Source organism: Python bivittatus, unplaced genomic scaffold (genome assembly GCF_059951505.1).
Source record: "Python bivittatus isolate LINGU-HERP-01145 unplaced genomic scaffold, Pbiv_v1 ctg000980_np1212, whole genome shotgun sequence".
Taxonomy (NCBI): Eukaryota; Metazoa; Chordata; class Lepidosauria; order Squamata; family Pythonidae; genus Python; species Python bivittatus.
This window is the reverse complement of record NW_028277125.1, coordinates 35,812,699-35,825,996: the sequence shown is the minus strand read 5'-3', so window position 1 is coordinate 35,825,996 and position 13,298 is coordinate 35,812,699. Positions and strand designations below refer to the sequence as shown.

Below are 13,298 nucleotides of genomic sequence, written 5' to 3'. Positions count from 1 at the left end.
TGCTACTCTATGTTTGAGAGCCAGTTTGGTGCAGTGGTTAAGGCACCAGGCTAGAAAGTGGGAGACCTTGAGTTCTAGTCCCACCTTAGGAACTGGGTGACCTTGGGCCAGTCCCTCTCTCTCAGTCCTGGGAAGCAGGCAATGGTAAACCCTTTCTGAAAAACCTTGCTAAGAAAACTGCAGGGACTTGTCCAGGCAGTCGCTATGAGTCAAGACTGACTTGAAGGCACAAAAATAAATAGCTAAATAAATAAATAAATAAATAAATAAATCTATGTTTATGATGCATTGTTTTTATTTTGTTAAATTGTTACTTGCCCTGATAAGAATTTATTAAGGAACCATATGCAAATTTATTCAGCAATCTTAGTGTAAAATTTGCACTAAACTTGCATATGTTTAATCTGATTGCATTGATTCAGCCTCATTTTAAGGCTCCAACAGTATGTTTCAAGCAGAGAACAAGTAATCTTGAACAGTTATTCATCAGTTCATCTTTGGGTATGCCAAAGTAGTCTGATTCTCTAGCAGCACTAATCTGCAGATACTACAGAATTCAGTTAATTTCACCAAAACAACCACCTACAAAGAAAAGAAAGAAAGGTATCAAATACTGTATCTTTTTTTTCTGAAGTCAAAATGAATGCACATCTTTCCAAAATGCGTAGATGCTAACAAAGATTTTGTATCCACGACAATAGCAGTGAAAGAGACAGGAGTGAATATATGTCCTGTTGGTACAGCTAATATATCTCAAACATTTCTGTTTATAAGAATATGAGGAAGAACGACAGACTGTGATGTTTCCTATAGAACATTAACAAAGAAAAAAATCTGGCTGTTTTTTTTCTTTTTGCAGTTTTCAAAACTCCCATGTATTTGTCACAAGTATAACATTATCTGAAGACATAATTTACCATTTTATATCCTAACACCAGCATGGTCTTAAAATGGAATTTTATACTGGGGGGGGGGGAGGGGGAGGAAGGAGGGGAATTAAAGTGAATATTTGGGTGGCTACCAATAATTTTCATTGTTAATTTGTAGCAATAAATTCTGGAGGTTAATTATACTTTCTACAAATAAGTTCTTTCTCATAAGTACTTGGATCTAAAAATAATATAATCAGTTCCATGTACCCAAAAGACTTTATCTTGTATTTCTTGTAAGCAGCATCCCGAAGAAGGTGACTTTCAGAAGCAATCCGTAACATATGGTAGTAATGTGAGGTGGACGTGGGGGTGGCTGGAGGTCTACTGTTCAAATTATTGTTGGATACTGGCCATCCTATTGCTATTCCTTATTATTAATTTAAAGACCAATGTTCCGAGCTCTGGAATTAATGATATTATTTTAAGCTATATGTCTGGGAGCTATAATGCATGCACATACACATTATATTAACAGAGAACTGTCACTGCATAGACAGATGGGAAAGGTGTAAGGGTTTTACCCTCACTTTACGGAAATTAATATGGTATAAAAAGGAGATCAGGCAATTTTTTTGGTGCTGTTGTTAAGTACCATATTCCCACCCGAATAATGTACTGGAGATTGCATTGCATACAAATGGCAGAAAGGATTGCTATAGCAAGTGGTGGCTTCTGCTTTCTGGTCTCCCTTTCTCTCTCTTCCTTGATAACACCCTCTTTTTTAGCCCAATTAGATCTCAACATGTGAGAAGCTGTGAACAGTCCCTTTTCTCTCTAAAATGTGCTGTGACATCAGTGAACGCATCCACATGTACAGCATTACTGTCTGCAGCAGAGCCTTTGCATGCATACAGTATCAGGATTACAGCATGTGGAAACCTTCTCAGAGGTTCTCAACTGTAGGCAATCATACTGTACTTGGAGACTGGATCTTCAGTGACACTGCCAACTTCCTGTTAATCTCTAGGAAGTGGACAGGATTCTTGGGACTGTAAATTTGGCTACTTTGGTGTTAGATCTGTGTCCCTCCTGGCTAAACAAGGCTGTCCAGAAGGCAACATGTGGTTGGTTCTGGAGGTTGGCAAATGAATTCTTGAGAGAGGGGGCAGTTCTATCCATTCTGGACAACTTTTGCCCTGTCTCCAACCTTCCACCTTCCCTTACAGCTGCAGAGGGCCCCGGATGAAGTCGATTATCTAGAAACCTTCCAGCTGGGTTTCAGACTGAGGTATGGGACTGAAATGACATTGGTGACACTTGTGGATGACCTATGGAGAGGACAGCATCAGTCTCCTTGATCTCTCAGAGGCCTTTGATACCATCTGGCATCCTTCTGGACCATTTCCGAGGGTTAGGAGTTGGGACACAGTGTGATATTGGTTCTCCTCCTTCTTCTGGGATTGGTTCAAGTTGGTGGTGATTGGGGGAACACAGGTATGTCCTACAGTGCTTCTTATATGGGTGGCTCAGGGCTTATCTTTCTCCCCACTTCTATTTAACATCTACATAAAGCCACTGGATGAGGTCATTAAAGGACAAGGGGTAAAGTATCAGTATGTTGATGATACTCAACTGTATATCCCTGGCTGGCCAAATGATGCTGTGAAGGTTCTGTCTCAGTGCCTGGAGGCTGTAGGGGTCTGGATGGGGAAGAATAAGCTTCAGCAAAACCTTAGCAAGATGGAGTGGCTTTAGGTTTTACTGCTGCCTGGATTTGGTGATTTTCCATCTTTAGTTCTTAATGGTGTTGTACTACTTCAGGTAGAACTGGTACACAATTTGGGGGTCCTCCTGGACTCACAGCTCCTGTTCAAAGAGCAGGTAGTAGCTGTTGCCAGGGGGGGCTTTGCACAGCTTTGTATTGTGCACCAACTGTACCTCTTCCTGGATCAGAAGGCACTGTCCTTGATCACTCATGCTTTGATCACTACCTGAGTGGATTAATTCAGTATGATTCAAATGGGGCTGCCCTTGAAGAACATCTGGAAGCTTGGTCCAGAATGCAGTAGCATGGACAATTATGGGTGTGCCTCATTATGCCCACATGCACCTTTGCTCTGTGGGCTGCACTGGCTCTCAATTTGCTTATGGGTGCAATTCAAGGTGTTGGTTACATGGCATGAGGCCAGGGTATTTGAGAGACAACCTTACTCCCAATTTTTCTACCTATCCCATAAGGTAAGGCAGAAGGGCATGCTTTAGGTCCTGCCAATCAGGGGCTGTCATCTAGCAGAACCCTGGAAATGTGCCTTTCCTGTAGCTGCACCTGCCCTCTGGAGCACCATATTGCCTGAAATTAGGTTGGCCCTGACCCTGTTTATCTTTCTGGAAAACCTTGAAGACCTGCCTGTTTCCCAAGGCATGGGGGCTGCACAGCAATTGAGCCCACATTGTTAAAAGGAGAAGGGCTGCTCATTGAACCCTTGCGCACAGATCTATCTGAGAACATATGGCTTGAGTAGGGCCTGTCTCTCTCAGAACAAAGAAAGGAACAAATCTCTATTTCCAGAGCCAGAACTGATTGCTTGTAAAGGGGTTCTGAAAGTAGGCAGAGAGCCACATGTTGTCCAACCCTGGGATAAAAAGTTGGAAACAAAGGTGGCCACAAAATGCAAAATTTGGCATGCTATTATAAGGTTTCCCGCCTGTAAAAGAAAGAATGATTTCAAGATGAGCAGTATGTTACAGGATTAAGACCACAATTTTCTAAAGTTAAATGAAGGAAAATTTATTAGGCTGGAACAACCACCACCACCACCACCAGAGGCTCATGATGCCATCTTTGGTTTTTAAGAATATCTACTAGAATACTGATAATAAGCAGCTTCATTGGTCTAAATTAATTGGTTGAATAATATAAGAATTTAAATTTGTTAATTTAAATCAGAAGATAAATTGGCCATTCTATTAGATTTGTTCATGGAAATTACAAATACTTGAAATATTTAAAGAAATTTGAGTATTCAAAAAAATTACAAAACTTAGATATATTGTTGTTTGAGTAAAAGAGAAGAGCTTTTTTCATATTTGTTCTTTTGGGGGAGAAGGGATAAACATGAGTCTCGCTGAAAAGCAATATTTCTGAAGAGTTGGGGGAAAGCATAGTAAGAATTAAATAAAATGTTGAAGTTCCTCCACTTAGTATGATTGATGCTAATTCTCAGGAAGTAAACTTTAGGAGCATTTTAGGACGTATTTTACAATGGCAGATGAACAGAATATGAAAATAACCATGGCTTTGCTTTTATGCAGCCTTCCTGTTTTAAGATATTTCTTTCCATCTGGTCTGTGAAAGGCCCTGCTTATTTAACACCTAACATCTCAAAAAGGCTAAAGGGACTTGTGCTGCACAGTAGTGCTGACATATTGATTTTCCCCAGTGAGAGGAAAGAAGAGGATAAATGTACTGTTGGAATAACCTTTTTGTTTTCAGGCAGGATCCTCCTTATCATAAGTTCTTACCATAGTCACATTTTATCTCTCCTCCGTGCCATAAAAATCAATTTCCTTTGTTGCCTGGAAAGAACTCCTAGCATTGTGTTTCAGAAAAGATGATCAAAATGGCTGCATTCACTATGTGTCAAAATTTGCTACTACTGTATGTTCATGAGCATCTACAGGATTTTTTGTGGGAAGTGTGGAGCCAAAGTTGCAATGTAGAATATGATTGTAATTTGCACATTTAACTTGCACTACTTGGCTATTCTTCTTGTATATATACTTTTTGAGTTAGTGCCATATGTCATGCACAGTAAGGACAAAGGCTCTCATGGCCTAAAATAAGAGCATGGGAAGTTGCTTTAACATATCAGGTCAAACGGCTGGTTTATCTAGTCTGGTACTACCCACACTGATCAGCTGTAGTTCTTTAGGCATTCAGACTGAAACCTTTTCCCTCTCTACCTGGAGATACCACAGAATGAATCTTCTACATACAAACTTTATTGTTGAGCTACGGCCTTCTCTTCATCTTAAACAAAAGGAATAAGCATCTGGTGAAGAGTAGAAATAGAATTTATGGATAGGTGGATAAAAGAATATACTTGGTTGGATCTCACTTTACTTTCACTTTTTTTGTTTCATGCTGATGTTTTATCAGATAACACAATGCAACTTCTGCATTACTAGAACTTTTACTGTATGCCTGATCTTAAAAATGGCACATTTGTTTCTAGAACTGTAGATTTTGTGCCTGATGTATTTAACAACTAAAAACAGCATGACACTATGAGGTGTATAGTTTCTGGTTGAGCTACTAAGACACTCTATCAATTTACCAAGGTCAAGCTGAAGTCTATGTTTTTTTTCCCCCCCCAAACAGTAAATCACAGCTCCACAGGATATTTCTCCACCTACAGCTAAAATCCTGAAGTCTCATCCACACATTGCATGAAGGAATACAAAATGATACTTAATTGATCTGAGACAAAGATATTCCAAGTTATGAGGCAGATCAGGATATTGTTAGCTGCTCTGAGTGCCATTTTGGGGAGAAAGATAGAATATAAGCTAATAAGTAAATTATTTTTCTGGCTTCTTTTTAACTATGTCATATGAATTGGTCTAGACTGCATCTACCTCTATATTTTGCCTAGGCTCTACTGGGAATACAGAACCCTCCCTCACCCCAGTCCAAGAAATAGAGAATAGAAAGTTCAGTTCCTGGTAGAGGAGTTGAATCCCAAAGAATAATATTTGGCTACTTGCGTCTGAAGAGTCCCAATAAAGGAGGAAACAAGTCATGTGATCCCTCCTGCTACATAGGTGGTCAGCGTAACTGAAAAACAGCACATAGGATATACAGTGTATAAATATAGAGTAATTCCCACTGCTCCAAGGGGTTTGTGTGTGCATGTGTGGTGGAAGTCATGTAAAACCTCACACATGGCAGCATGACATAATATTACATTTGTATCTCTCTGCTCTGGGAGCTTAAGGGAAGGTGGACCTTTCTGAGAACTTCTAGATATTCTATTCTGCAACTGCCAAGCACCAGAACCTGGAGAGTTTCTAAGGGTACTACACTGTATATAGTCATCTAAAGTGTGAAGGTCCATGAGTTCAATTCCTGGTAAAGGATTTGAATTCCATAGAATAACTTCTGGCTACTGGCATCTGAAGAGTCCCAATAAAGAACAAAACTGGTTATGCAGTGCCTACTGGTGATCAGTGTCACTATTTTTCACGAGGCAGCAATCATTTCCTTGTAAAGAAGATTTTTTAAAAAGAAAAAAAAGTACCACCCTTTTCCTGATAGCGTGCATGTTGATCACTGCTAATATTTTTTGATTAAAAATACTGAAAAGCAGGACAAGTCTTTCTTACAAAATGATGAGAAGTGACTATACTTTTTCTTTCATACCCTGGCTTCTAGAAGGGTAGAGACAAGCTAATTTTTTAAAATGAAAGGTAGAAATCCAAGGATCATGATTTATTGCAGGGAAGACGTACAAAATTCCTCTACTTGAAGACATCCATGACTACACTCGCTATTTTGAAGTACAAGATGCATTGGAAAAGTTAAGGCTACTAAGCTTGTGTGAATTTCCTTTAAATTAAACAATTTAGAATGCAATTCTACCTTTCTCAGAATCTTAATCCCTGAATGAGGTTAGGATCGGGCAGAAATCCTTCTGTGCTAGCAGAGAAAGCATACCCACATACTTAAAGTATGCCCTGTTACACCAGCATAAGGCTCACTAGGCATACATTTATTGCTGGAGAAATTCCTATAGGCCCTAGATCCCCAACTATAGTCTGCTACATTCAAGTCTTCCCTTTCCCTTCCCCTATTTCAGTCTCATGCTCAGATAAATGCCCTCTCTCAATGAAATCAATATAGAGAAATAATTTTAAAGAGAATTCACGTCCATTCTCCCCTCCAAAGTTTTAATATTGTCTTCTCCTTTCCATCCTTAGAACTGCTTAATCGGTGGAATATTAAGGGGAAAATGCTAAAAGCAAACTCCATTGCCCTTATTACCCATAGCAGGATTGTTGAAATTAGACTTTCATATCAGACAACCTTTTGATAAATAGAAACATGGCCAAAAGTTCATTTCCACTACTATATGTGACAGCAATTAGTGTACAATGAACTGTTCATGTGTCCACTTTGCGGACTGGAGATTTATCCCTATAATATTATCAGACTTTCACAAATCTCTGATATGTCTGGTGGCATATTAAAGTTATGGTGGCATATTCGCATTAAAGCAATCTACATTTGGGTATCTGAAATTTTTAAAATAAATTGAGGAAAAAATGTTTTAGTTTTGCCCTTTTTATTGTTGAAGCCAACCTCTAGCTTTTGACATCTTTTTGAGCATTCTTTTGAAATTTTGTTCAGTTTTCATTCATATTACAGACAGTGAAAACAGCTCAAAGAAAGCTGTAGAAAAGCTCTTACAGGCTTCAGGGAACAGCACTTTATAGAGTTCATTATTGGATACAGCTTGGAAATTTTCCTTGCCCATGGAAATACAACTGATGCCATTTTTAAAATCTCCCTCTCTGTCCAGATATGTGGATCTGAATTCCTATGATTCTCAGCACTGGCCATACTTGCTGGGAATCTTGGCAAGCAGGCTGGGGAAGCTACCTTAGATTGTCTCATTAACCTGGGAAAACTGATTTGACTGGCAAAAACTAAAGTTGAAGTATACTCTTTGTAGCCCATCTTTAGTCAACCATTTGGCTGGGATTGCCACTCCTGTGTTGTGTACAACCATTTCTGCAAACCATGATGCAGCTTACAATGAATATATAAAGTAGTGTTGTGCAGGATCTGAAGGATGCTTTAGAATACATGAATGTTGCACTTGTCTGCAAGCCTTTAAAGCAGTTGCTCCATTTCCCAGGATCACACAGTTTTGCCTAATAACAGTTTTGTTTCTGCATAATCCTGGGAAAAGAAAATTTGGTTTTAGAAGTTGCAGATACATGCTACATTCATGCCCCCATGTGCTTCAAAGCAGCTTTTTGCCTTTGTATCTGAAACACTACACAGCTCTTATATAAAGCAGGAATCTAACTCGCACCATCCTCACTCTAAATAACTAACATCAAGGATTGCCATAATAACTGAAACAACCCAACCCAAGAGGTGTCCTAAAATGAGCAGATGAGCAAGAGATTCAGATAGGAGAATCGTCCTAATTTTTTGGTTTGTTTTTACTGGATGCAGTAAAAAAAAAAAAACCCAGTGTGTGTCAGAGTGAAATTCCTACCTCAGGAGGTTTTTTTTCCCTTGTGCTTAACTCAGTAAAAGCAAAACAAGCCTTTTCCCCCTGTTCAGCTCATTTTCTCAGGAATGATGGGAGTTGCAGCTTAAAGAGATGTCTCCATGTCATCTTTGGAGGTGCTCCTCCAGAACTACCTCTAAATGAAGTTAGGCAGGTGTTACAAAGGAGAGGACCTTTTAACTGGGCTGCAGAATGGAATGTTCTCTCAAGGAGGCTTGCCTGGCATTCACATTGCTACCTTTTCTGCCTTCTCTTCTCACAGACATTTAAAAGCTTAATGCTTTCATTCTGAAAGCCATCCTAAGTTAGGTTTAATGGCTCCCCTCTTTTTTTTTTAACTAATTACTAAGTAGAAAATAAGTAAATAAATAAACAAACAACCCACTATCTGGAAGCCCATAGTTTGCCCTCATACATAGTGCTTTAACTGTAATTGGAGCAAATGGAGTATCAGCCTTCCAAAGCTTTATCAGCTGGAATTCAAGAGTTAAATAGCTTCATTGCTCCCGAAGCCTGAAGTTGTCAATGAGCTGTGCCCTTTGAACTAGCTACAGAGTGATGATACAATTTCCTCAAGTTGTAACATCAGTTTTTGACAAGCTTTGCACCACTTTCTAAGCCAGTCTTTCCTAAATGGTGCCCTTTAGATGTGTGGTGATTCATTCTCTACTAATCTAAAAGTTCAGAAATTTTTGGCATCATGCCCCATCTTTGATGTTTTAGAAGCCCTCATACCTCCTTCACCAAATATTTGTTAATTCTGTTCACTATTTTGCATAGTATAAAAGGACACATTAGGCCTCTGCTCCCCTCTTTCCAATGATGTACCAGTGATCTTCTCACCACATACACATCAATCTACATAGCACTTTTCTTCCCTCTTTCCCTCCAATCTGCCCCACCCCAGGCTTCCTGCTGCACAATCACTGATCTTCCTACCACAAATCCAATCTCCCATCAGCCCACCCAGCCCTACCAAGAGGACTTCCTGTGAGCACCATGGTGAGCTGACGTCCTGCTTCTTAGCAGGACACCTTTGAGAGGGGAATGGCGGCTGGATGCTGGATCCGGACCTTGAAGATTGGACAGTAGAGAGAGCGAGAGGTAAAGAATAAGGAACAGATAAAGAATATGGAACAGAAATCTATATTGCAAACTTTTAAATATCTCTCTATTAAGCTTCTTAATAGAATGGATCAATTGCTTGACAAGATGGATAGAATGTGTTATAATGAAGTTATAGAACAAAAACAAATTGCAATGGATGTCTGTGAAATTACTTGGAAGGGGGACTTAAATGTAACACAAATGGATCTGATGGATGACTTATTCCCTAGAGAACATGTACAGATATTAAACCAAGAAATTGATTTGGATAATTTTTTCTTACTGGATATACAAAAGAGCCCTACCAATCTTCCTATTCTGTTTGATCTTCATTTGAACATTACTGCATTTTTTCCCCACTGATATTCTATAAAAAAATTCACATTCTTGCACTCCTCCTTGAAATTTCTTCATGGCCCTCCCATTTTTGGAGTCCCTGCAATAGAAAAAATGGAAACTTCTCCTGGGAGATTATGGGGGATGTAGCCCAAGGAATGTGGAGGGCACCAAGGCTACTCTAAGTTTTTATTTTATCTTGGGACTTGGATAAAAGAACAGACTTTCAATATTTACTCATTATGTTATTCCTTTCCTGAGTAAGCAACATTATGCAAATGGAAACTAGTGTGCCATTTAGTCATCTGTGTTATGAAAAATGCTCTTTCATCAAAATGCGCATGTTTCAACATGAACATAAAAATAACTAACCATTCCAGAAGGCTAATATCTTCTTGGAGAGTCAGTTTAAAACAATGAATGATGGAAAGGAATAATTCCTCTTTTCGCCCATTTGTCATTAATTCACACAATCTAAAGGAATTCACAACATCTTTCCAAGGCCTAGGACTAGGATTTTGGTGGACAGAGGGTCTTTATATGGTCAAATATTAATTTAATGCTCATATAATAGCTTATTTATTTAAAACACACAGAGAGAGAACTCAGAACAGGCCATTCATTCCATTTCCTTGTAATGAGGAACAGCAGTACTCACTTTTTCTTTGTTAGTGCAGGAATTATTATTATTTTTTAAAAAGTAGCCTTCACAACCCTGGACAGTAGTGTCAATAGATAAATGGACCTCTAGAATTATTTCTGCAGAGACCATGTTCTTATAATAGTGAGCTGATCTCTTTAACTGTATTAAGAATACCATGCAAAGTCACAATAATGTTTTTTTGCTATGAAAAAAAGAGATAGTACACAAGATAGTACACAAGAGATAGTACACAAAGATCTCTAAATGATATGGTCTGAGGCTAGCTAAGCTCTTCCAGTAATTAAAAATGGAAAAAATTAAACAATCTTTGTCATTAAGTGCTGATAATTAAAACCATTAGCTTCCCTCCTTTAAAATCCAACACACTTACTTCTTTGTTAGGATGGAGGAACATTAAGCCTCCAATTATACCCTAAAGGAGAAGATGCTGTTCAAGAACATCATTATGTTATTTTTCAGCATTTTTAATCATACACATGATTCCCCCCCGCCAAAAAAAAAAAGCATTACAATTAAGCTGCTGAAGTCTCTATTACGGAAAGTTTTGACGAGGGGCATCTTGATTTTGGTTTTCAAGCAGCTGTTCCTGAAATATAAACATGACACATTATTCTCTCTTCACTCCACCTCCTCCCCAAACAGGCCACAATGATTTTCTTCTGTTCAGATAATTCATTTGGTGCCTTCACTGAGAACAGCAAGCTAATCTTCAGTCATGTCGTTATAAAGACCCTTTATTAATTTAAATGCTGCAGCAATCCATAATTTTTAAGTTAAAAATAAATGTCTTGGCTCAAAAATGATTTAAAGGAACATAATGCAAGTTTCTTAATCACTTTTAAAACATGAATATGATTTTTGTAGATTATTTTCATTACCGAAAACTATATTTCAAAATCACATTATACAGTTCATTTTAAATCTATAGCTTAGGCTGCATCCCCTTTTAGTTAAAATGGATATTTATTATAGTTTAATATAGTTTTAACTACATTTTACAAACTTTTTATAATAGAAACTTTAAGCCACACACAACTGTAAATATTAAACATTTGCATGAAAGCCTATATAATTTTATATTGCAAACCTCCAAGTAATTGTTGACAAGATAAAACAAATATGATGAATGATAGCATATGAAGAAGCGGCTCAAGGAATTAAGGCATAAGAAGATATAGACTGACAAAGGAGAAGAAGAGGGAGAATTCAACTGAACCTGTCTCTATAATTTTGAATTCTAAATAATCTGCTAGGTGGATTTTTATTTTTAGGATTCAAAGTGCATGTTTGCTATATTTTTTTTATTAAAAGAGGTTAAAAGTTAAAGGGTGATTTATGGTGAGTGGATGATTTGGAATAGGCATAAAGCATATAAAATAGGATTTTAGTATTGCCGTGTACCCATTTACCCCTCTTGCTTTTTTTAAATATATAAAGTCAGCATTAGGGTTCTGTTATATGTATTTATTATTTACATGATATCTAGATAATAGCTTAAATTTTTAATTCTAAATTGCTCAAAGTGTATACTTCTGTACTCATACACTACATGTTTGATTGTTTCTCCTCTTTGTCTACCCCCCCCTTCATTTTTGGGAAAAAAGAAAGAGGCCTTGAGTAAAGTTCTATGCACACAGACACACAGACACACATACACACTAAAGTCTAATAAAATAACTACCTTTTTCTCTAACCCTTTGGATTCAGGGCTGGCAAAGAAAAAACATAGACGAGGCATGGAAATGTTGAACACGACTTAAAATAATATGATGGTACTCTGACCTCATCTTAAAATCTTGTATCCTGTTATCGCCATTACTAATATATCCAGACACAATATGTGCTTGGAAAAATACAACAACCAAGGACTGCATAATTATTTATGGCTTCATAAATACAGTTCTATAGTGCTGTGTAAAATCAATGATGGCTGCATACCATCCGCTCCAGATATGAGTTCACTCTTTTTTAGAAGCACTGCCAAAATTGGCAAGGGTAACTTTCAGCTCCAGGTCAATAGCATAAAAGAAAATCAACTATGGGAAGACTGTAGGTTTCACAGCATCATTAGATGCTTTCAGGAAAGCTGCTCGCTGTTTATTTAAAATTGCAGTGCCTCATCCTCCAAAGATCATGAAAGCTTCTCTTAACTATCTTATTATTTTTGATACTGTGTTTTTTGAGGGTTGTGACAATGCACTAGCTTTATCATGGTATCAAAGTGTCCATTAAAGCTTCTGATAAATTAATCCCTTGCTGAAAAATCTGAATACATGGAATTCAATTTTTCTTTCCCAAAACAGTCTTTCCCATGTAATCCCATTTGTGCAAAGGCAGAGGTGGTGAAAACCAAACATATAATCCCATCAAGGGTTGCCAAGAAGGTGGGTGTAGTCCCTAGATAATTTCTCATTTGGCAACTAGAGCCAGGACATCACATCATAGATGGAGCATTGTCCTTGACTGCCTTTGGCTTGTCCCTCATATTCTATAAAACTGGGGAGAAGGGTTTAGGAGAAAACCATAAAAGGAGGAGGAAGAGGAGGAGGAACAAAAGGCGTCTAAGAACATGTAAGTATCAGGCCCATGAATCTCTCTCCAACCATCGGCTCTGCAGTAAACTTGTGCTGAACCCCAAGACTGTATTCAAGGAGGTATAGTAATCAGCAACTGGTTCAAGTAGGTGCACTCTAATGATTTTATCTGAAATTCTGTCTGTGTGGCTTTAGCCTTTTTTCCTTTTTCCAACCCCTTGGAATGTTGCTCTTAAATTATGTAAGAGGATTAGAATTCTCTCATCAGCAGGGTAACTCTGAAAACTGAACAAAATGAGACAAAATTTGAAGTGAGGAGTAGAAGCCAACAAACAGAAAATCTAAAAATGGGCTGGATCAGGCCAAGGATTCTGGAGAAAAAAAATCTCTCCTTCTCTCTCTCTCTCTTCACCCCCCCTCCAAATCTCTCAATGCAGTTGAGTGCAGCTTGGACTGCAGCTTACTGCTCCACTTACACCCT

The 13,298-nt window shown here is 38.2% G+C and overlaps 1 protein-coding gene across 4 annotated transcripts in view; it reads right to left on the bottom strand.

Moving 5' to 3' along the window:
• The window catches only part of GPC1 (glypican 1), a 261,586-nt gene that overhangs the window by 70,416 nt on the left and 177,872 nt on the right, over positions 1 to 13,298 (bottom strand). The window lies entirely within an intron of this gene.